Source organism: Protopterus annectens, chromosome 9.part0 (genome assembly GCF_019279795.1).
Source record: "Protopterus annectens isolate FY-2018-M chromosome 9.part0, PAN1.0, whole genome shotgun sequence".
NCBI lineage: Eukaryota > Metazoa > Chordata > Ceratodontiformes > Protopteridae > Protopterus > Protopterus annectens.
Genome location: NC_056743.1, coordinates 1,024,080,984 through 1,024,102,223, shown reverse-complemented (window position 1 = coordinate 1,024,102,223; position 21,240 = coordinate 1,024,080,984). Strand labels below are relative to the sequence as shown.

The 21,240-nt window shown below is 43.8% G+C and overlaps 1 protein-coding gene across 1 annotated transcript in view; it reads left to right on the top strand.

Moving 5' to 3' along the window:
* Nucleotides 1-21,240, top strand: part of SMARCD1 (SWI/SNF related, matrix associated, actin dependent regulator of chromatin, subfamily d, member 1) — a 1,197,111-nt gene that overhangs the window by 1,091,280 nt on the left and 84,591 nt on the right. The window lies entirely within an intron of this gene.

Below are 21,240 nucleotides of genomic sequence, written 5' to 3'. Positions count from 1 at the left end.
GTTTTCTTAACAGAACTTGAAAAATAAGAGAACAATTTTGCGTACTGTGTCCATGGGCAACTCCAATACTACACTGACAGCACCAAAAGCCTTCACTGTTACTGATCAGCTGTTTTTCATATGAAGGTAAGAAAACGGGACAGTGTCAAAGCATACAGTTTCTAAATGGTTGTCCATGCTATTGTTTTTGTTCTCACCTTAAGAGGACACTTAACAGCAAAGTTATGTCCCACTGTTCACAGCCTTGGCTACTTCAGTGGCTTTTTGGAAAGGGGTGGACTCAAAAAAAATATACTAGCGACAGTAGTATGGACATCTGTCCACACCTTTACCAAGCACTACAAACTAGATTCCATATCTGTGTACACAGCAGGCTTTAGTAGTACTTATCCAGGGGTTCCAGACTCTCATTCTTCCTCCTAACTTTCTTTCTAAACTCTGGTATTCATTCCATATAGCTTAGGTTACTGCAGCAATGATCTAGTGATGAATATTGTACAGTTCGTAGGTTCATAGATTAGTACTAGGTTCATAGATTTTGTACTAGGCTAACTGCCCTTGTGGGCCATTTTAAGCCTACCCAGTTACCCCATGTAAGAATCAAACCCTGCATCTTGTGTCTGTAAGGTAAATACCTTAACCATTACACCAACTTCCCACCCAATAAAGATATTAGTACTTCTAGATTAGAGCCTTCAATGCCATCACACATGCTAACTTCCCTAGTCCACTGGGCCACACAAGCTGCTTTAACCATGCTTCAAACTGTGTAGAATGGCTACATGTTCCATTTTTTTGGCTATAAAATGTTAAAAATTAGCTGACTCAGATTGGTAGATCTTCAAAAAGAACTTACTGTAATGTTTAAGGGTATTTGCCTTCAGTTGTAGTATGCATCTTATGACAGAATAAAACATTGCTGCATTCATTCTACTGTAATTCTCTTGAAACATTGTTCCTCATGACATTTACTAATCTGTCGTACGCTATTGGTGTCCACATAACTATACCAAAAGAACAATTTGGAACACAACTTTTAGTACAGAAAGTGACTGTAATGGTAAGACAACAGTGGACAAACTGAATGTGCTTGAAATAGGAATCCAATTCCCCTGCTGACCTAATCCACTTAATTGTACTGTAACACTGTGTGCCAGTCACCAGTTCAGAAAATGAAAGTACTTACTAGGCGTTTCCTTGATAAATATTGGATGCCTCAGGAATCTAAATGCTTGCAGTTTCATTTGCAGAAAACCAAGTTCTTTCATCTTTGGTTTCTCTGTCTTGATGTTCTCCCTCATGAAGAGGCTTGAATTCTGCACATGTAAGAAATTCACCATAACAGTATATGTTTGAGTAGGTCACTGTTGCAATAATCACATCTTCCCTCATCCCCCCTTCCCCCTTATTTTGGGTTTTGCTTTTTACCAACATGTGTATTTATTTGCTTTCTTTTCCCTCCCCCTGCACATATCTAAATGTCAGGGTTCTAGCCGGTCTGTTTTGAGGCAAGAAAGCTTTTAGTTTTGGTCCCCTAGACACTGATGTTATCCTGTTCTCTTTGAACTGTGCAGTGGCTAATGTGCATGCATGGTGCCTGGAAGCTAGTAGCCTGGTCCGGACCTTGGTAGGCCATCCTATATAGCTTAAGACTACTGCAACAGTAATCTGTGTGAACACCTATAGTTATGGTAAGCTTACTTGGAAAGCTGTACTCTTATTTAAATTCAGTGGCAATGGTGGGAAATTGACAGTGGCCAGCATGGGTGATGAGTGGTAGACTCCCTTTCATGATGTAAGACCTATCCTGCAGAGTTGAGGGAAAACCAAAGGGCCAGGAGGCTTTATAGTGGACACATTGCTGAAAATAAGTCTGTATCAAGGTGGCTTTGCTAGCCTTGTGTCTTAACATGTAATGGGCGACCAAGAAATTAGGTTTGCTGCTGCTTCTAGCCAGTGGTGAGAAACACAGCAGTTGTATCCTGGCAGTAGCTTTTGGGTGTGCAACCCTGGGTGGTCAGTATCTCCTCTCTGACTCTTGGTTGAACGGTTGGAATGTACTCAAGACTAGACTACATCTGAGGAGTGATCTTTAGAGTCTGCAGTCTGAGAGTTGTTGGTGGTTTTGTATCAAAGACCGGTATTCTTAGGCCTGTCAAAGTCTAGCTGAACACACTGGACCAGGTTGAGGAGTGTTTGAGTGCCTCCCTACTACCACAGTACAGAGCACGACAGGTCCATACCTTGAAGAGACGGTCATCTTTGAGGTTGATGCACTCCTGAGGTTTTCGTGTAGCCTGATGAGAGCACCAAGACTTGCATACTCTGTCACAGCTCTTCCTCAAAATCAGAATCCCACCAGCTTATCTCTAGCATGTCTTGCTTGCTGAACTGGATGTGGATTGATGAAGTGCAGGTCTGTTATACTCCCCTCCACCTGTGTCCTGAGAAGGGAACACTGATGCTCATGAGGTTTGTCTATAAGACTGATAGACTTCTTTCCTTTAAAGATACCCTTAGGCTCATGAAGTCAAGTATGAACTTGGCCTTTTACTTCCTTACCCCTAAGCATGATTGTGGCTCTGGCCTCTCAGTCTGAATACTTTTTCATTGCTTGAGCTTGTTCTTGTTTACTTGGTGCAGAGTGCCCTTTATGTCATTTGACTTGTAGTGAGATAGTTGAAGTAACCTCTACTTTGAGTGTAAATGGTGTCCCCTGTAAGGCAAGTATGTTAACGTGTCTTTGTACTGTATTTCTGTCCTACTGGTTACTTTTACTCTCTAAATTTAGTGGATGGGGTTAAGCTTAACTGCTGCATGTCCTAGATGCACAATCCTTTACCTGTGCAGGATACAGTGGTGTGTCCCAGAAGGAGGCACCTGCATCCGTGAGTGTGGGGTAAGAGAAGGAAAGAGCCAAAGCTGTGGGTAACAGAAGAAGCAATAAAAACTGCTTATTGCAGAGATCACCTTCACAGATCAGCTGATTATGGTGATTACGTCATCCTGTTACATTCTGACATTGTATTCATTGTCTGCACCAATCTCTGTTTGGTATAATTCTCAGAAGAGCATGCACACAGTGGAACGCATGGTTAGTGCTGACATGTGCAGCTATGTCCTATGCCAGTTACGTGAGAGTCAGTGTAGTCCCTGAGCCCACTGGATGATCTATGCTGCAAGCAGTTCAGGTCTTGATCTGATCTTTGTTAGTAAAAGGTTACTCCTACTTGCCTTGGTAGAAATCAACAATGTGTCCATCAAATTGCCAGCCAAGATATGCCACTACATTTGTCTTTATTTTCAGCCATGTCAAATACAAATGCTGTCAACAAAAGCTTCTGGCATACCTTGCTACCAGAAGGATGACATTTGACTGCTCTTTGCATGGAGATAAACAGGTGCACTACACAGCCCTAGGCATCAGCAGGCACACATTCACAAGGATCAAAGTTTGGAAGATAGGTTGTAGTCTATCCCTTGTGGAGGCATATCCTTTGCTAAAACTGCTTTGTAATTCCTTTTGCTACTGAACTCTACTAGCAAGGGCTGGTGCTTTTTCTAACCCTTTGCTTTGGAGCATGATAAAGGTCTCAGGAGAAGCATGCACTTGGCTTCAATGGGCTATGTGTTCAGTGTGTAGGCACTACCCAGGTCTTGGTTGACTGGTTTGAGTTCAAGGCCAACATGTCTGATCCCAGTGATCAGTTTCTTGAGTCACCTTATTGTGTGCGAGATGCTCAAGGCTAAAGTCTTCTCTCAGGCCCTCTCCCAACCCCACCCCCACCCCCACCTTCCAACCCAGCAGCATCTTTTGGCTCTAATTTAGGGGAAGCCAGAAGAGGTTTAGATCTGTAGACTGTGTATTTCTGATTCCATTTGACTGTTTGATGTGCACTAAATCTGTCGGTAATGAGTTGGAGGATGCCTTGTATGCCAGACACAGGCCATCTCTTTGTATCTAGGCTGTAGAGTATAGTGACAGGGCTTCTAGTCAGTCCATGTGGGACATGTTTATGCCTTGTGTCCTTTCAGTAAGGTATCTGTGGGTGTTCTAGTTGTTGCATGTGTCTGGACAGATGCATGCCAAAGGGTGTATTGTATTCAATGACCGGCCAAGTGAGGGCTGAGTAAAAGGGGGTCAGTGACATCTGTAGGTCTAGAAACAGTCACTTTGTTTATAAGCTGTGCAATATAGGACTTACAACAGTAGATACATCTTTGTCAAAAGTCAGGTCACTGTCCACACAAATTCCAAGCAGCTGGGTTGATTCTTAGGGTGTGTTATCAATGTGGTAATTCCCTGGGATAAATGACTTCCCAAAGGATACAGTAATGCATTTTTGGCATTTAGAATCAGTCCATAATTTTGGCACCATTTATTTATTTGATACAAACCTTCCTGCAGGATGGCTGTCGTTTGGGGATTCACAGACTGCTCAGCTTGTAGTCATATGCAGACTTAGTCAACCACAGCCCTTTGGTGTTGGCCTTTACTTCAGAAAAGTAGATGCCGAACAGGAGAGGCCCCAGCACAGAGCTCCGGGGGACTCCACTAGTGACTGGTCTGTTTGTGATGGTGATCAAAATAAGGGGATAGGGAACGTTATCAGCATCCTGTCTGTGAGCAATCCACTGGATGACATAGGGATTTACTCCCAGTTTATTGAGCTTTTCTAGTATGCCTCAGTGGGGAATTATGTTAAAAGCTTTGTCTAGGTCAAGGTATGCTGTGAACTGTTGCCTTCATCCATTGCTTTGGCAACATTTTCAAAAAAAAAATCCACCAGGTTGAGTAAGCATGACCTGCCCTTGAAGAATCCAAACTGAGACTCGTCCAGTTTCTGGAGGTTGTCTATGTCCTGATCGAGTCCATGATGAGTCTTTCCATGGCTGTGTATATGAGATTGGTCAGACTTACAGGTTTGTAATTGCCCTGGTCTGTGGAAGGTCCTCCCTTATGGAGGGGAATGACTGTAGTGTTTTCCATTTGTTTGGTACAAAACCTGTATGGAGGCCGAGATTGAACACTGGTGATAGGGGTCTGTCTAACTTGTGCTTCACGCTATTTAAGATGCATCTAGGGATCTTGTCAGGATCCATCAATGCAGTATTTTAGCTTCCCCCACCCCACCCAGTATGTTTAGCTTTTGAAAACACTTTTAAAACTTGGTCTTGTGTGCTTGTTGGTGAACCCGTTTCAGGTGTCTTGGACAGATGGGGGGAGGGGTAAAATTAGAGCTAAATTTGTTGGCCAGTAGTTTCACAATATCATAAGTCTAAGTGTAGGTAACATTCACAGTCAGCTCAGCACATTGCTGCATTGTGCTTTCGAGATTACAAACATAATTAAAAACTGGTTTGTGATTGCCTTTGACTTGGGTAGCTACTTTGGCGGATTTTATTAAGCTCCTGAGTTTTTCAGTGACAAGTGCTTTAACATTTTGGGAATTATTCTTTTTACTTTTAATCATATTTTCCTTTTATTGTAAACCTTGTTGATGTCATGTGGGTTGGTTTCAGGTTTGCCCTGCACTTTTTTCTAGGGGTACAACTGCATTCTTGATCTTGATCTTGATCACACACAAATACTTCTGTGAAGCAGGGCAAGCCAGACATTTGAACCACTGCTGTGAAAGAAGTGTTATGGGTGTTTAACATAACTTCAACTTCCATTGTCCTTTTACTCCCCAAAAACAGAACAGATAAACTCTTTATTCTTAAATTTCCTACATAAACACATGATGGTGACTGGAATGGTTAATTTTAAACTGTTAATAAAACTTCACTTTCATTCTTATAGTGAATTTGACTAGTGTTTTTTTTAATGTGATACATGTTCTGAATCAAGTGTAGGTGTTTGCACAATAAATGATAGTAGCACATTCCCAAATTCAGTACGTTAATGGTGTCAAAAATAACCTTCTCACATATGTTCCCTTGTGGAAGGTGTGCTCCAAGCTTCACTCTTATGTAAGTATTGCCCCATATTTTGTTAAATGTCTGATTTACTGCAGATGTATATGCGTGTTTTTTGTATACATTTTTGCGGTAGTATTGACTACTGGAACTTCCACCACAGAAGACCTAATGTGTGGTCTGACAGGAAAAGCTGAGCCCCCCAAACACACACACACAGACTCCCTGGGTAATCCATTCCTGAGAGATGTCAGTATGTTCCTCATCTACAGATGGGGTCTTCCCATGTCATTTTACTCAAAACTTATAAATTAAAACTAGGTACTGATGTAATCTTGATAAGATGGATAGCTACATGGCTTACAAATGGGGCACTGCAAGAATCATACAGCAACTGGACAAGTGAAAATTATTGGTTACAATCAAGGTGTCCAACAGGACTCTGTCTTAGGCCCATACTTGTTTAGGTTGTATCTTTCAGATATATTGTTTTTCATCTGAGGTGTTACACAGTTTATATGCAGATGACTTGAAAATGGGTAAACTGCATATGTTACAGATAAGGCACGTCTGCAAAAGGGCTTGACTAAATGGACCATTTGGGCACATGAGAATAATGTGCAGATAAGTCAAAAATTAAGCATACAAGATTTGAGAGACAGACTGAAAGGTGAATATTTAATACAGCTCACAATGGTTAAAACTGTAGATTCATTTAAGGACTTGGGTATATGGGTAGATTCGACACTCAGTTTTTCTAATCATATCAACCAGTTGGTGAATGATGGTTATAAAACAATAGGCTATCTAAAAAGATTTGTAAAGTCTAGGAAATCAGAAATGGCAAAATTATTTGTTAGTTATATTAGACCCAAACTTGAGTATAGACCAACAATGTTGGAAACTTTGTAAGAAAACAAGCATAATTATGGAAATGGTACAGTAAAAATATACCAAGGGCATACATGTATGTGAAAATTTAAGATAAAGTAAAAATGAAAAAGCAGCAAACCAAAGACCAGGAAGGAACCAGACCGCAAAACATATAAGCTTTTGTTCCTTTAATAAAACACCACTAACTTCATCAGATCTCTTTACCTTGAAAACCAGCTTCTTAAGCTGTTGGCTGAAGGTGCTATGGCGACATCTTCCTGTTCTGAGGGTCAGGCTTTGGCCAAGAAAAAGGTAAAAAAAAAACCTGGGTTTGATACGGCTGCTGTTCATTCTCCTCCAGGTGTTTCTCTTTAGGCTAGTGAAAGCCCAGGAGATCATCCAGTGGTTTTCTCCGATTCCTCTGCCATGACCCTGTCGGAGGCTGGCACAGATCTGACTTTTCACACGTCCTCGCAGGTTTTTACAAATGCCTGCACCAGATAAATAGGAAGCTCTGCTGATTATATCAGATGGAGAGAGAGGTGGATTCTGCAGATCTTGGTTAGAGAGGAGATCCCTGCTACGCTTAGAGTATTGTCAGGGGTCTGATCCTCCAAGGATGTTTCGTGCAGATGTCCCACAGGGAAAGAAACCGAAAACCAAGCATATTTCTCTTGTAGTTGTGGATCCCAATGTGAATGGCAGGATTTTACTTGTGGAGTATTTAATGTTTTAATGCCTCCTGGGGGGGGGGGTGTCTGTGCCTGCCTGTCCCAGGCCTTCCAGTCCTCTTAAAAGACCCACCCAGGGAGTTAGACTTCTCAGATGAGTATCTGGATTCTAGAGAAGAGTCCCATCTTAAATCCCTTCCTCCTTGGACTGTGGTTCAAAGGAAGAGGATTCTACTAGTCCAGTCCATATTCCCTTTGGGGGTAGCGTTACCCGCATGGAATTTAATTGAGATTGCTCTCAAGTCTCTAATATTCAGAAAAGGTATTCTGAGCTCCTCGAGATGGAGTTTCATAAGCCTTCTGCTGTTCCCCCAGTTCTGGCTGCCCTCCTGGATACCTTTTCAGTACCTTCTATGGCCCCTGATTCTCAGCCCACTGATTCCAAGACACCTGATAGCTTGTACAAGGTGCCTGATTAATGTAAATTTCTTTATAAATACTCTTCTGCTGATCCTTCTGTAGTGTGTCTCTTCTGTCGAGCCCTCCAGTTTTTGCTGTCTACCAAGTTGCTTCATTCAGATAAAGATAGTAGAGGCATGGCAGAGGCTGGGCAAAAAGGTTTATACTACCACCACGTTATCTTTTTGGCACATCAGCTACCAGACTCATATGGCCAGGTATGTTTTGGCCTCCCTTTCTCGGGTTTCCGACCTTTCTGAGGGGGAGGCTTCTGCCCTTTCCTTGTTGGGCTGTACCTCTCAAGTTGCTCGCCACTTTATCAAATGCAGCTAATGCTTCCTCCAGGGCTGCTACCTTTGAGTTTTATTATGAGGAGTTAATCGTGGCTTTGTCTTCAGGCATTGCCTGATGACACTAAGGCCAAACTTTTGGATGCTCCTTTATATAATAATCTTTTTGGTGCTGCTGTGGTGAACTTTTCAAGTCTCCCCAAGGTAAAGGTGAAGTCTTGCAGAAGTTGAAATGTACTTTTAGTTTCTCCTGTTCCTAGGTTTCAGAAGAACTACCTGTCCAAATCAGCTTTTGTTTGCAGGCAGTTTCACCCTCCAAACAAGAGGAAAAAAGGTTCTACAAGTGTGCTTGCTAAATTTACTCAAACCCCTACTTCTCAGAAACCTGCTTTTCACAATAAGCTGGGTTCCAGTTGACAATTTGTTTCATCCTTTCCCTCAGCCAGGTTCCCTTATCCCTCCACCTTTCCCTTTCTCTTCCAAATTGTTTAAAGATTATAAAAAAAATGTGGGGTTTTGTCTGTTAAATGCCAGGGATATTTCATGGCTTGGAAATCCCTTCCTCTCTATTTTGGCATCACTCAGCTTCCTCTTTTGGTCCAGGGTATCATTCAAGCTGTGCCTCCTGCCCAGGTAAGGTGGTGGTTTAATTTCAGAATTTTTTGGGTTCCCATAAAGGAGGGCTGTTTGAGACCAGTTCTGGACTTTTCCCAGCTCAACACCTTTCTCAAGATTCCTCCCTTTAGATTGTCTCTTCAGACTCCCCTTCTTCTACCCCAGGCCTTTCTGGTCTGTATCTGAATCTCAAGGATGCCTACCTTTATATATCTCAGTCCATCCCCTTTTCATGAATTTTTTTACATTTCTTTGTTTCTTCCTTGCATTTCCAGTTCTCTGCTTTGCTTTATGGCCTATCTACTGCTCAAGGGTGTTCCCCAAATGCCTCACTTCTGTCATTGCCTTTTGCAGGATGAGAGGAATTCAGATCTTTCCCTAATTGAGGAATCTGCTCATTCAAGCTTCTACCTGTGCTGCTGTTCAGATTCTCTAGTTTACCATTTCCCTATTGCAGAGTCTGGGGTTCACCATAAACTTCCAGAAATCTGCTCTGACCCCTTCTCAGATCATACATATTCCTTGGTTGCAGGCTTCGGACCATGCCTATGCTGGGCATCTCTGCCTTTTTCCAATCTCTTCATCCTCGAGTCAGTCACAGCCAGGGAATTTTTCATGGTCCTCAAGTTCATGGCTTCCACCATTCCCATGCTTCCTCTGGCCAGGCTCCACATGAGAAAGCTTCAGTGGTACCTCAAGTAAGTATGGCTCCAACATTGTCACCCTCTGCAGTTCCCAATACCCTTCTTTACCTGTCTCAAACTTGAGCTTCAGTGGTGGCTTCATCAAGTCTGTCAACCTGGAGCTTCATTTCCAGGCTCCAGCTCCACTCTTTACAGATGCCTCATACAGGGGATGGAGGGCCTCCTTTGGCTCAGGGTTCCAGGCCTCTGCATCAGAGGTCAGACCACATCAGTATAAAGGAGATGAAGGCTCTCCTTCTACCTCTTCATTCCCTCTTTCATCCTAGGCCCCTCAAAATGTTCACAGAAAACACCAAGGTGATGTGGTATGTCAGCAAGCAAGGGGGTACATGGTCCTATTGTCTTTGCAGACTAGCTTGTTAGGTCTGGGATCTAGCTGTCCAGTATCAAGTGACTCTTTAGACAGTTTACATTCCCTCAGAGCACAGTCTAATGGCAGACTCTCTGAGCTGGTGCAGCATACAGGCTTATGAATGGATGCTTCACAGAGATGTGTTCCTGGACATTGTCCATCAGTGGGGTATTCTTCGGGTAGATAATTTTGCCTCGTCTCTGAACAGACAACTTCCTGTATTCTGTTCCAGAGACCCAAGTCCTCTGGCTTGTAAAGCGGATGGCCCTGTCTTTTCCTTGGAATGGGTATGTTTCTGCATGCCTTCCCTCCTTTTCCTCTGCTACCATAAGTCTTGTACAAGATCATGCAAGTCTCTCTCAAAATCTTGCTAGTGACTCCCTTTTGGCCAAGACAGAATTGCCCCCCACCCTTTCTCACTTGGCCAGGGGAAATCACCACAAGTTACCTCACCAGGTTGATCTTCTCATACAGGACCAGGGATCGCTCATCCATCCTCACTTGTCCACACTTCAGCTGACCCTGTGGGTAATGGTGGCTAAAAGAGATCAAAACCCTTTTTTGTGGACGTGCTTTGGGTCCTGTAGGAGGCCAGGAAGTCAGATATGTCCAAATGGAAGTGCTTTTCAGTTTGGTGCCTTTGTCACCATCAGGATCCCCTCTCTGGTGGTTCCTCTAGTTCTGTTTTATTATGCGTGATCAGTTCCATGTTGGGTTAGCATATTTTTCAGCGAAAGCTCACCTGTCAGCAATTTCTGCTAGTCTGTCTTTGACTCCTCCCCTGGCCACAAGATTTGAGGTCAAGCATTTTCTTAAAGGCATCCTTCACATCAGGCCTCCCAGGAAACAAATTCTGCCTTCCTGGAACCTCAGTGTTTTGTACTTGAAAATTGACTGTGCTCCTTCTAAGCCTGCTTCATCTTTTCCTTGCAGTATTGTAATTGGAAGACTGTTCTTTTGGCCCTCACTTCAGCTAAGTGTGTGTCTGCACTTAAGGGTCTCATGGCCGTTCCTCCTTATAGTTTTTAACAGAGGCAGGGTGTCTCTTTGTACTAATCTTTCTTTTATGCCCAAGGTGGTCAGTGGGTTGTCCTGTGATTAGGCTATTCATCTTCCTTTACCTCAGTCTGCCAGTGAGAAGGTTCTTAACACCTTGAAGTTGCATAGACAGCTCAGATATTGTTTGGATAAAACTAAAGATCTAATGATGATCTTCCTGTTTCACTGTTGCAGTCATTACATTTGCGTAATCTGCTGGCAGGTTGCCCTGAATTCCAAAGACTTGGGTCCTGCGTCAGTTGCTGTCTCCTTTTCCATGACGTCAGGTCGTCAGGGGTATAAAACACGCAGCCAACGCCATTTTCTTTAGTCTTTCTTGCCGGGCGGTGCCCTTAGTAGAAGCATTTCGCAAGTGCCGGTCGGCCGACTCCTGAAATATTCGAGTTTGAGTTTCAGAACTGAAGTCTTCACTAAAGCTAATTACCCCGTTGGGGAAACTTTTTTCTTGCTTTCTACCGATGTCAGAAAAAGTTAATTGTATTACTTGTGGGAAGCAAATACCTCAAGGATTTTCATTTATACTGTATTCCTTGCCTAGGCCCTGATCACAACGTGCCTGGCTGTCGGTTTTGTGCTAGATTTAATCAACGCACTATTAAGCGTCAATATATATTTGCATCAAAGTAGCTGCGGTGGTGGTGCTGCGGTAGCGTTGTCGCCTCACAGTAAGACGTTGTCCTGTTCGATTCTCAGCTAAAGCGTCTTCTGTGTGGAGACATGCGTGAATGGGCGTACCTTCGTTGAAGGCCTGGCAAGTCGGTACGTAAAAATCTACTGCCAATCATTAGCAGACTGGAGTTCCACTGTGGCGACCCCTAACCAGGAAAAGCCGAAAGATACAACAACATATATTTGCATCAAAGTATTTTGGAAACAGATTTAACTATCCAGAAATGTCGGATAGCAATCTGACTACCAGAGTACATAAAAAAACGCAAAGAAAAGGACAGAGAAAGGCAGTCTGAGATCCAAAACCGACGACAATGCTTCTCCTAAGCCAATCGCCATTACTCAGGCGCTTTCGCAGCCCTCGATACCCGCTACTTTCGAGTCGCAGGCCTCTACCAGCACCCATGTGGAGTCCAGCATGCCGCAAGATACTCAAGGCATTGGACCAACGGATGCATCTCCCTCGGATGGGTCCGGAGCCGCTGAGCAGGCACCAGCTTCTGAGGTTGTATTCAGACCTCAACGTTTGTATATCAAACCGACAGCTGCAAAACCAAAGACAAAAGCAACTTCTAAAACTAAAAAACCCACGCATGAGCCACGTGCACAGGCCTCTATGCCTTAAAAACAGATGATCAAAATGGCTGAAGACCTTATTACCTTGATCAGGGGTACCCATTCCCCTCCAGATAAGAGGCCTAGGCAAGACACTGATTATGAATCTTCAGATCAGGTTTCTATTTCTTCTGATTCCTCTTCTGATCAGGAATTATCTTTACCTCCCTGTGAGGATTCTGATGCTGAGGAGTCTATACCGTCTGCATCTCCTCCTGAGGATTTTTCATTTGGGGAAACCGTGCATACTTTGAGGGAGCATTTTCACTGTCAGAGTCAAGACTTCTCAGAATCAAAAAAGAGGTTCAGGGATTTCCTTCTCCCTCAGCACAAGCCTTTAGCCATTCCCCCTGTTTTAGACATTGTGGATGATGTGTTTTTGGAGTCAAGCTTGACCCCTGACTCCTTACCTCCGGCTCCCTGTAAGCCTGACAGATATTACAGGGTCCCTGACTCTCATAAATTTTTATTTAGAAACCCTGCTGCTGATCCTGAAACTATTTCACAGGGTCCTAAGGGAGTTAAGGCCTCAACAGCAAAAAATCCTACCCCCTCTGACAGATTCAAGGGCACTAGACAGATGGGGAACAAAGGTTTATACATCTGCAACCTTGGCAATCAGGGCCTTAAACTGTCAATTTCATATGCTTAAGTACCAGCAACATGTTATGGGATTGCTGAAACAGAAAATTGTTGATTTCGGAATGTGCAGAAAATAAAGAATTGCAGGATTTATTGCACGCAGCTGAACAAGTTGGAAAGCATACTTTTCAATGCGGTTTTGATTCCTTAGAGGCCTCCTGCAGGGCCGCAGTTACTGCATCTGTGATTAGGAGGCATGCCTGGTTAAAGGAACAAAATTTGCCTGATCATGTTAAAGCTAAATTGTTAGATGCACCTTTACAGTATGATTCTCTGTTTGGTATTAAGGCAGAAGAGGTTTTAAAGAAAATGGAAGATAAAGCAAAGTCTATGCAAACTGTTAAAGACATCTTACAAGTGCAGCCACCAAGATTTAATAGACACTGGCCTACAAAACATTGGTCCTTTCCTGTGTCAGACAGAGCTCAAAGGAGCAAATCCAGATGCCCTAAGGGTTCCAGATACCAGGCACAAGATTCTTACAGGTCAAAGCAATGTGGCGCTTCCACCTCCAAATCTGGAGGAGATAAAGCGCAAACCTACAGAAAGCAATCCCAATGACTTCCCTCTGCCTACACCAAGCACTTTTCTTTTGGCAGCACCCATAGGGGGAAAACTAGCACTTTTTGCTCAAAATTGGCAGTTAATAACCCAGGACAAGTGGGTACTAAACATAGTATCACAGGGATGCAGGTTCCATTTCCACACTCTGCCAATGACAAATGGTTAGCCAGATCTGCCAAAAAATCAATGGGCAGAGGCACAGAAACAGGTTACGTCCCTCATGGATATGGGGGCCATTCAGCCAGTACCAGAACAGGAAAAAGGACAAGGTTTTTACTCAAGACTGTTCTTGGTACCCATTAAGGAAAAGGCCTGGCGACCAATTCTGGATTTATCGATTTTGAAAACATACCTGGACATTCCAACATTCAACAGGCTGACTTTGCAGCAGCTTCTGCCCATGCTGGGCAAGAATGCTTGGCTGGTGACATTAGACCTAAAAGAGGCATACCTGCATGTCCCAATAAGACAATTGTGCAGAAGATACCTCAGATTCAAGGCTGGCTTAATGCATTACCAATTCTCTGCACTGCCCTTTGGCTGATCTACTGTGCCCAGGGTTCTTACAAAGTGACTGGCACCAGTAATTGTATTTTGCAGACAAAGAAGTATAATCCTTACTTGGATGACTGTCTCATTCAAGCAGAGAACAAGGACATTCTTCAACACCTGGCGTTTGTGAAAAGGCTTCTAACATGCCTAGGGTACACAATAAACAAAATGAAATCACAACTGGTACTCTCTCAAAAGTTAACATTCCTGGGTGCAAGCTTGAATACAACTGCCCAGATGGCTTACCTTACGCCAGACAAGCAAAGACAACTGACTACTTACTTCAAACTGATGACAACAAAAACCCAGTTATCTGCAAGACAAATTCTGCAGGCTCTGGGCTACATGGCATCCTACTGATTCCATATGCAAGACTGCATATGAGGAAACTTCAATGGTACCTAAAAAGTTTATGAAGTCAACATTCTCACAGTTTGGAAGCAATGATTACTCTCATTCCCTGCCTACAACAGGAGTTTTTATGGTGGGCAAAGGCATGTCACCGAAACATGGAACGGGCCTTCACTCTACCCCCTGCCAGCCAAACCTTAACAACAGACGCATCAGATTATGCCTTGGGTGCCAACATGGCAGGAAGATGCATTCAGGGCATATGGACCCAAAAACAAATGCATCTTCATATCAACCAGAAAGAGATGCTAGCTGTTCAAAATGCCCTAACAGCCTTCAAGGACTTACTTCATCCAGGACAACTACTGACAAACGGTCAACACCACGGTCATGTGGTTTATAAAGCAAGGGGGCACACACTCATACCCCCTTTGCAGATTAGCCATGGCACTGTGGGACACAGCTATGACCTACCAAATACATCTTCAAGCTCAATTCCTGCCAGGAAAACAAAATACTCTGGCAGACGATTTAAGCAGAAACCTTATGGATCCTCACGAGTGGAAACTAAATCCACAAGTACTCAGCATGATAACAGAGAAATGGGGGAGCCCAGATATAGATCTATTTGCCTCTCCTCAAAATTATCAATTGAAAAGATTCTGCACAAGGACTTACCACAGACAAGCATGGAAAGTGGACGCCCTATCCTTCAGTTGGAAAAACCTATCAGTTTACGCTTTTCCTCCTCTGCCTCTTCTCCCCAAGGACGTCCTAAAAGTCGGATGAGAAACCAAAGATATGATACTAATTGCCCCGGACTGGCCCCGCCAATGCTGGTACCCAATCCTAAGAAACTTGTCTCAATACCCAGCCTGGACCTTACCTTAAAGACCTCAACTACTGTCCCAGCAAAACAATCCGATCCTGCACAATCAACTACAGACACTGAACCTGGCAGCATGGCTGATCATGTAGTTATACAAACAACACCTCTCAGTAAAGCTGTGATGGATGTCATTTTGGAAGCCAGAAGGCCTAGTACTAGAAAATCTTATGCTGACAAATGGAAGAGATTCTGTGCTTGGAGTCAAGTACAAGGAACTGATGCAACAGAACCAAATATTCCTCAGATATTAAAATACTTACCTGAGATGCTTGACAAAGGCCTATCTTTCTCATCAACTAAAATCCATGCCTCTGCCATTTCGGCTCATTACAATACAGAGCCACCAATCTTTTCTCATCCCTTACTAAAGCAGTATCTTAGAAGAGCCAAAAGTTTAAGGCCTCCTAGATCATCACCATTACCTACACGGGACCTCAATTATGTGTTGGAAAAGCTCACCCTGCTCCCATTTGAACCAGCTGCTACCACTGATATAAAGTTCTTATCATGGAAAACAGCTCTGCTACTAGCAATTACCTCAGCAAGAAGAGTTTCAGAGCTACAGCCTTTTACCATATTTTACCCAGACATGGTGTCTCTGAGGACAAATCCTACTTTTATGCCTAAGCTGGTTTCCAGTGTGGCTCTTAACCAAACAATTCATCTGCCAAACTTTTTCTCAAATCTGCAGAACAAGGGGGAGAGAATTCTGCATTCCTTGGACGTACACAGAGTGTCAAGAATCTACTTGAACAGGACAAAAGCTCTAAGAAAAACTGAGCAATTACTAGTGACACATGCTGCAGGATCAGAAGGAAAGGCTATTTCAAAGCGGAGAGTTTTAAAGTGGATAAGCCACTGCATCCGTTTCTGCTACTTACACCATGGTAAACCATTCCACCAGAGCTGCAGCTACTTCAGCAGCCTTTCTCAGAGGAGTACCAACCAAAGACATTCTAGAGGCTGCTACTTGCAGATGTTCGTGTTTCACTGTTGCAGTCATTACTCTTGGGTTATCCTGCTGGCAGGCTACCCGCAGTCGGCCTGAAATTCCAAAGTCTAGGTCTGGCGACGGTTGCTGTCGCCTCTTCCCTGACGTCAGTGTGCCAGGGGTATAAAAGATGCAGCCCACCCATTTTCTTCAGTCTTTCTTGCCGCGCGGTGCCTGAAGCAAAAGCAGTTCGCAAGTGCCGGGCGGCCGACTCCTGAGATTTTCACAAACGAATTTCAGATCCGAAGTCTTCATTAAAGCTAAGTACCCCATTGGGGAAACTTTTTTCTTGCTCCAGACCGATGTCAGAAAAAGTTAACAATTGTATTTCTTGTGGGAAGCAAATACTCATAAGGATTTTCATTCTTACTGTATTCCTTGCCTAGGCCTTGATCATAACGTTGCTAGCTGTCTGTTTTGTGCTAGATTCAACCAACGCACTATTAAGCTTCTGTTTGATTTTGCTTTTCATTACTTTGGCCAAAAATTCAATTATATAATGCCATCGGAACAGCCGACGACCGGAGTTTCTAAAAAACGCAAGGAAAAAGAGAAGGACAGACATCCGAGATCCAAAACCGACGACGAGGCTTCTGCTAAGCCAGTCGCCGGTTCTCAGTGAGGCGCTTTCGCAGCCCGCTACCTCAGAGCCACAGGCCGTTGATGACTCCCACGTGGAGCCAGCTAGGCCTCTGGATACTCAAGGTATTGGACACTCGGAAATCATTCTCTCAGATGGGTCCGGAGCTGCTGAGCAGGCATCGGCTTCTGAGGGTGTTTTCAGACCTACACAGCTATATGTAAAGCCCACTTCTGCTTCTAAAGCAAAGACTAAAGCAGCTTTAAAGACAAAGAAACAAGTACAGCATTCACCAGGACAAACTTCCATGCCTAAGAAACAGATGCTCAAAATGGCCGAAGACCTTATTACCTTGATCAGGGGTTCCCATCCCCCTCCTGATAAGAGGCCTAGGCAAGAGACAGACTATGACTCTTCAGATCAGGTTTCCATTTCCTTTGACTCCTCTTCCGTACAGGAATACTCTCTTCCTCCCTATGAGGATTCTGATGCTGAATAATCCACTCCTTCAGCCTCTCCTCCGGAGGATTATTCTTTTGGGGAAACCCTGCATACCATGAGGGAGCACTTCCACTGTTCCACTGGGAGATCCAAGATTACTCAGAATCAAAGAAAAGGCATAGAGATTTTCTTTTACTTCCTCAGCACAGGGCTCTTGCTATTCCCCCTGTGCTAGACATTGTAGAAGATGTATTTTCAGAGTCAGGCCTTTCTCCAAACTCCTTACCTCCAGCTCCTGTTAAACCAGACAGATACTACAGGGTTCCAGATTCACATAAATTTCTTTATAAAAACCTTGCTGCTGACCCAGAAACTATTTCTCAGGGTCCCAAAGGGGTTAAGGCCGCTACTGCAAAAAACCCTATCCCTTCTGACCGGGATTCAAGGGCACTAGACAGATGGGGGGAAAAGATTTGCACTTCTGCTACTTTGGCTGTGAGGGCTTTAAATTGTCAATTTCATATGATTAAATATCAGCAATACTTAATGTCACTGTTAAAACAGAAAATGTTAGCCAATTCTGATTGTGCAGAAAATAAGGAAATGCAGGATTTATTGCATGCAACTGAACAAGTGGGAAAGCATACATTGCAATGTGGTTTTGATTCTCAGGAGGTCTCCTGCAGGGCCACAGTTACGGGTTCTGTCATTAGAAGGCATGCTTGGTTAAAGGAGCAAAATCTGCCTGATCATGCTAAAGCAAAATTATTAGATGCTCCATTACAGCATGATACTTTATTTGGTGTTAAAGCAGAGGAGGTTTTGAAGAAAATGGAGGACAAAGCAAAATCTATGCAAACAGTAAAGGATTTTTTACAGGTTCAGCCACCAAGATTTAGCAGGAACTAGCCTACAAAGAACTGGTCCTTTCCAGTGTCAGACAGGCCACAAAGAGGCAGATACAGACGTCCCAGAGGCAGATCCCAGCCCCAGGGCTCATACAGGCCTAAACAGTGGGGCGCCTCTACCTCCAAAAGTGGAGAAGACCAAGCACAGCCATACAGGAAACAGTCCCAATGACTTGCCTCTCCCAGCACCAAGCACTTATCTTCTTGCAGCCCCCTTAGGGGGAAAACTAGCATTTTCCTCTCAAAATTGGCACATGATCACCCAGGACAAATGGGTATTGAATATAGTGTCCCAGGCCTACGGGTTTCACTTTCACACCCTGCCAAAGGCAAAAGGTATGCCAAACCTGCCACAGAATCAATGGGCAGAGGCACAAAAACAAGTTTCGTCCCTTATGAACATGAGGGCCATTCAGAAAGTACCACAGCAAGAGCAGGGACAAGGATTTTACTCAAGACACTTCTTGGTACCCAGAAAGGACAAAGCCTGGAGACCAGTACTGGACCTGTCTATTCAGAACACATTTCTGGACGTTCCAAAATTCAAGATGTTAACTCTGCAGCAGCTTCTCCCCATGTTGGCCAAGAAGGCTTGGCTTGTAACTTTGGACCTAAAAGAGGCATACCTGCATATCCCAATCAGACAATCTTGCAGAAGATACCTCAGATTCATAGCTGGCTCAATGCACTACCAATTCTCTGCACTGCCCTTTGGCTTATCTACTGCGCCCAGGGTCTTCACAAAATGCCTGGCACCAGTAATTGCATTTTGCAGACAGAGGAATTCAAATATATCCTTACTTGGATGACTGCCATATACAAGCAGAGAACAAGGACACTCTACTAAAGCATCTAGCGTTCGTAAAAAGATTATTAATTTGCCTAGGGTACACGGTAAACGAAAAGAAATCAAAACTAGTACCCACTCAAGAGATAATATTCCTGGGTGCAAGCTTAAATACAACTGCCCAGATGGCTTATCTCACACCAGACAAAGGCAACTAACGTCTTACTTCAAAATGTTGGCAACAAAGACCCAGTTATCTGCAAGAAATATTCTGCAGGCTTTGGACTTCATAGCATCCTGCATTCTGCTAATTCCATATGCCAGACTGCACATGAGGAAACTTCAATGGTACCTAAAAAGTATCTGGACTCAACATTGTCAAAGCCTGGAAGCATTAATTACCCTCATTCCTTGCCTGCAACAGGAGTTTCGATGGTGGGCACATGCCTGTCAGCTCAACAAGGGACAGCCATTCACTCTACCTACAGCCAGGCAGTCGATAACAACAGATGCATCAGATTATGCCTGGGGAGCACACATGGCAGGTAAATGTATTCAGGGCACATGGTCCACAAGCCAAATACATCTACATATCAATCAAAAAGAGATGGTAGCTGTTCAGAATGCCCTGACAGCTTTCAAGGATCTACTCCATCCAGGACAACTACTGATAAGGACGGACAATACTACAGTCATGTGGTACATAAGCAGGGAGGCACATATTCCTACCCCCTCTGCAGACAAGCTATGACTTTGTGGGACACAGCATTGACTTATGAAGTGCACCTGCAAGCACAATTCCTGCCAGGAAAGAACAATACTCTGGCAGACGAACTAAGCAGAAACCTCACGGATCCCCACGAGTGGAAACTGGATCCACAAGTCTTCAGCATGATAACAAAGGAATGGAGATGCCCAGACATAGATCTATTTGCCTCCCCTCACAACTGCCAACTACAGAAATTCTGCACAAGGACTTATCACAAGCAAGCATGGAAAGTGGATGCTCTTGTCATTCAGCTGGAAAAGTCTAACAGTATATGCCTTTCCTCCTCTGCCTCTCCTCCCCAAGGTACTCCTAAAGGTCAGACAAGAGAAGCTAAGAATGATTCTGATTGCCCCAGACTGGCCATGCCAGCACTGGTACCCAATCCTAAAAAGCTTGTCTCAAGGCCCAGCCTGGACATTGCCTCTAATTCCTCACTTACTGACCCAGCAAAACAATCAGATTCTGCACAGCCAACTCAGGACCCTAAATCTGGCAGCATGGCGGATAATGTAACCATTCAAAACACACCTCTCTCTAAAGCAGTGATGGATGTTATTTTGGAGGCCCAGTACCAGAAAATCTTATGCAGAAAAATGGAAAAGATTCTGTGCTTGGAACCAGGCACAAGGAATTGACACATCTGTACCAAATATTGCTCAGATTTTACAATACCTAACTGAGATGCTGGACAAAGGCCTATCCTTTTCATCAATTAAAATTCATGCCTCTGCCATTTCAGCTCATTACAATACGGAACCTCCTATTTTTTCCCATCCATTGCTAAGGCAGTACCTCAGAGGGGCCAAAAACATAAGACCTCCAAGGAGAGCCCCAATACCTGCATGGGACCTCAGTTATGCCTTGGAAAAACTCACACTGCCGCCTTTTGAGCCAGCCAATACAGCTGATATAAAGTTTTTATCTTGGAAAACAGCTCTGCTCCTAGCAATAACCTCTGCAAGACGAGTTTCAGTGTTACAGGTGTACTCATGGCTGTGGAACCTTTCATCATTTTCCATCCAGACAGGGTTTCTCTAAGGACGAACCCAACATTTATGCCTAAGGCAGTGTCCAGTGTGGCCCTTGACCAAACCATTCATTTGCCTACCTTTTATCCAAACCCACAGAATAAGGGTGAGAGACTTCTGCATTACTTGGACATACACAGACAACTACGCTTCTCCTTGGACAGAACTAAAGCTTTCAGAAAAACTGAGCAACTTTTAGTGGCATATGCTGCAGGATCTCAGGGAAAGGCAATTTCAAAGCAGACTATTTCAAAATGGATAGACCACTTCATTCGTTTCTGCTACTCACAACATGGCAAATCAGTGCCCAAGGACATTAGGCCTCATTCTTCCAGGGCAGCAGCCACTTCAGCAGCCTTTCTCAGAGGAGTACCAACCAAAGACATTTTAGAGGCTGCAACTTGGAGTTCAGTGCACACTTTTACAAAGCGCTACCATTTACCTCTCTACTCTAAATCCAGAGCAGGCTTTGCCACTGCAGTTCTGCAAGGCCTTGTAGCCTCTCCTAATCC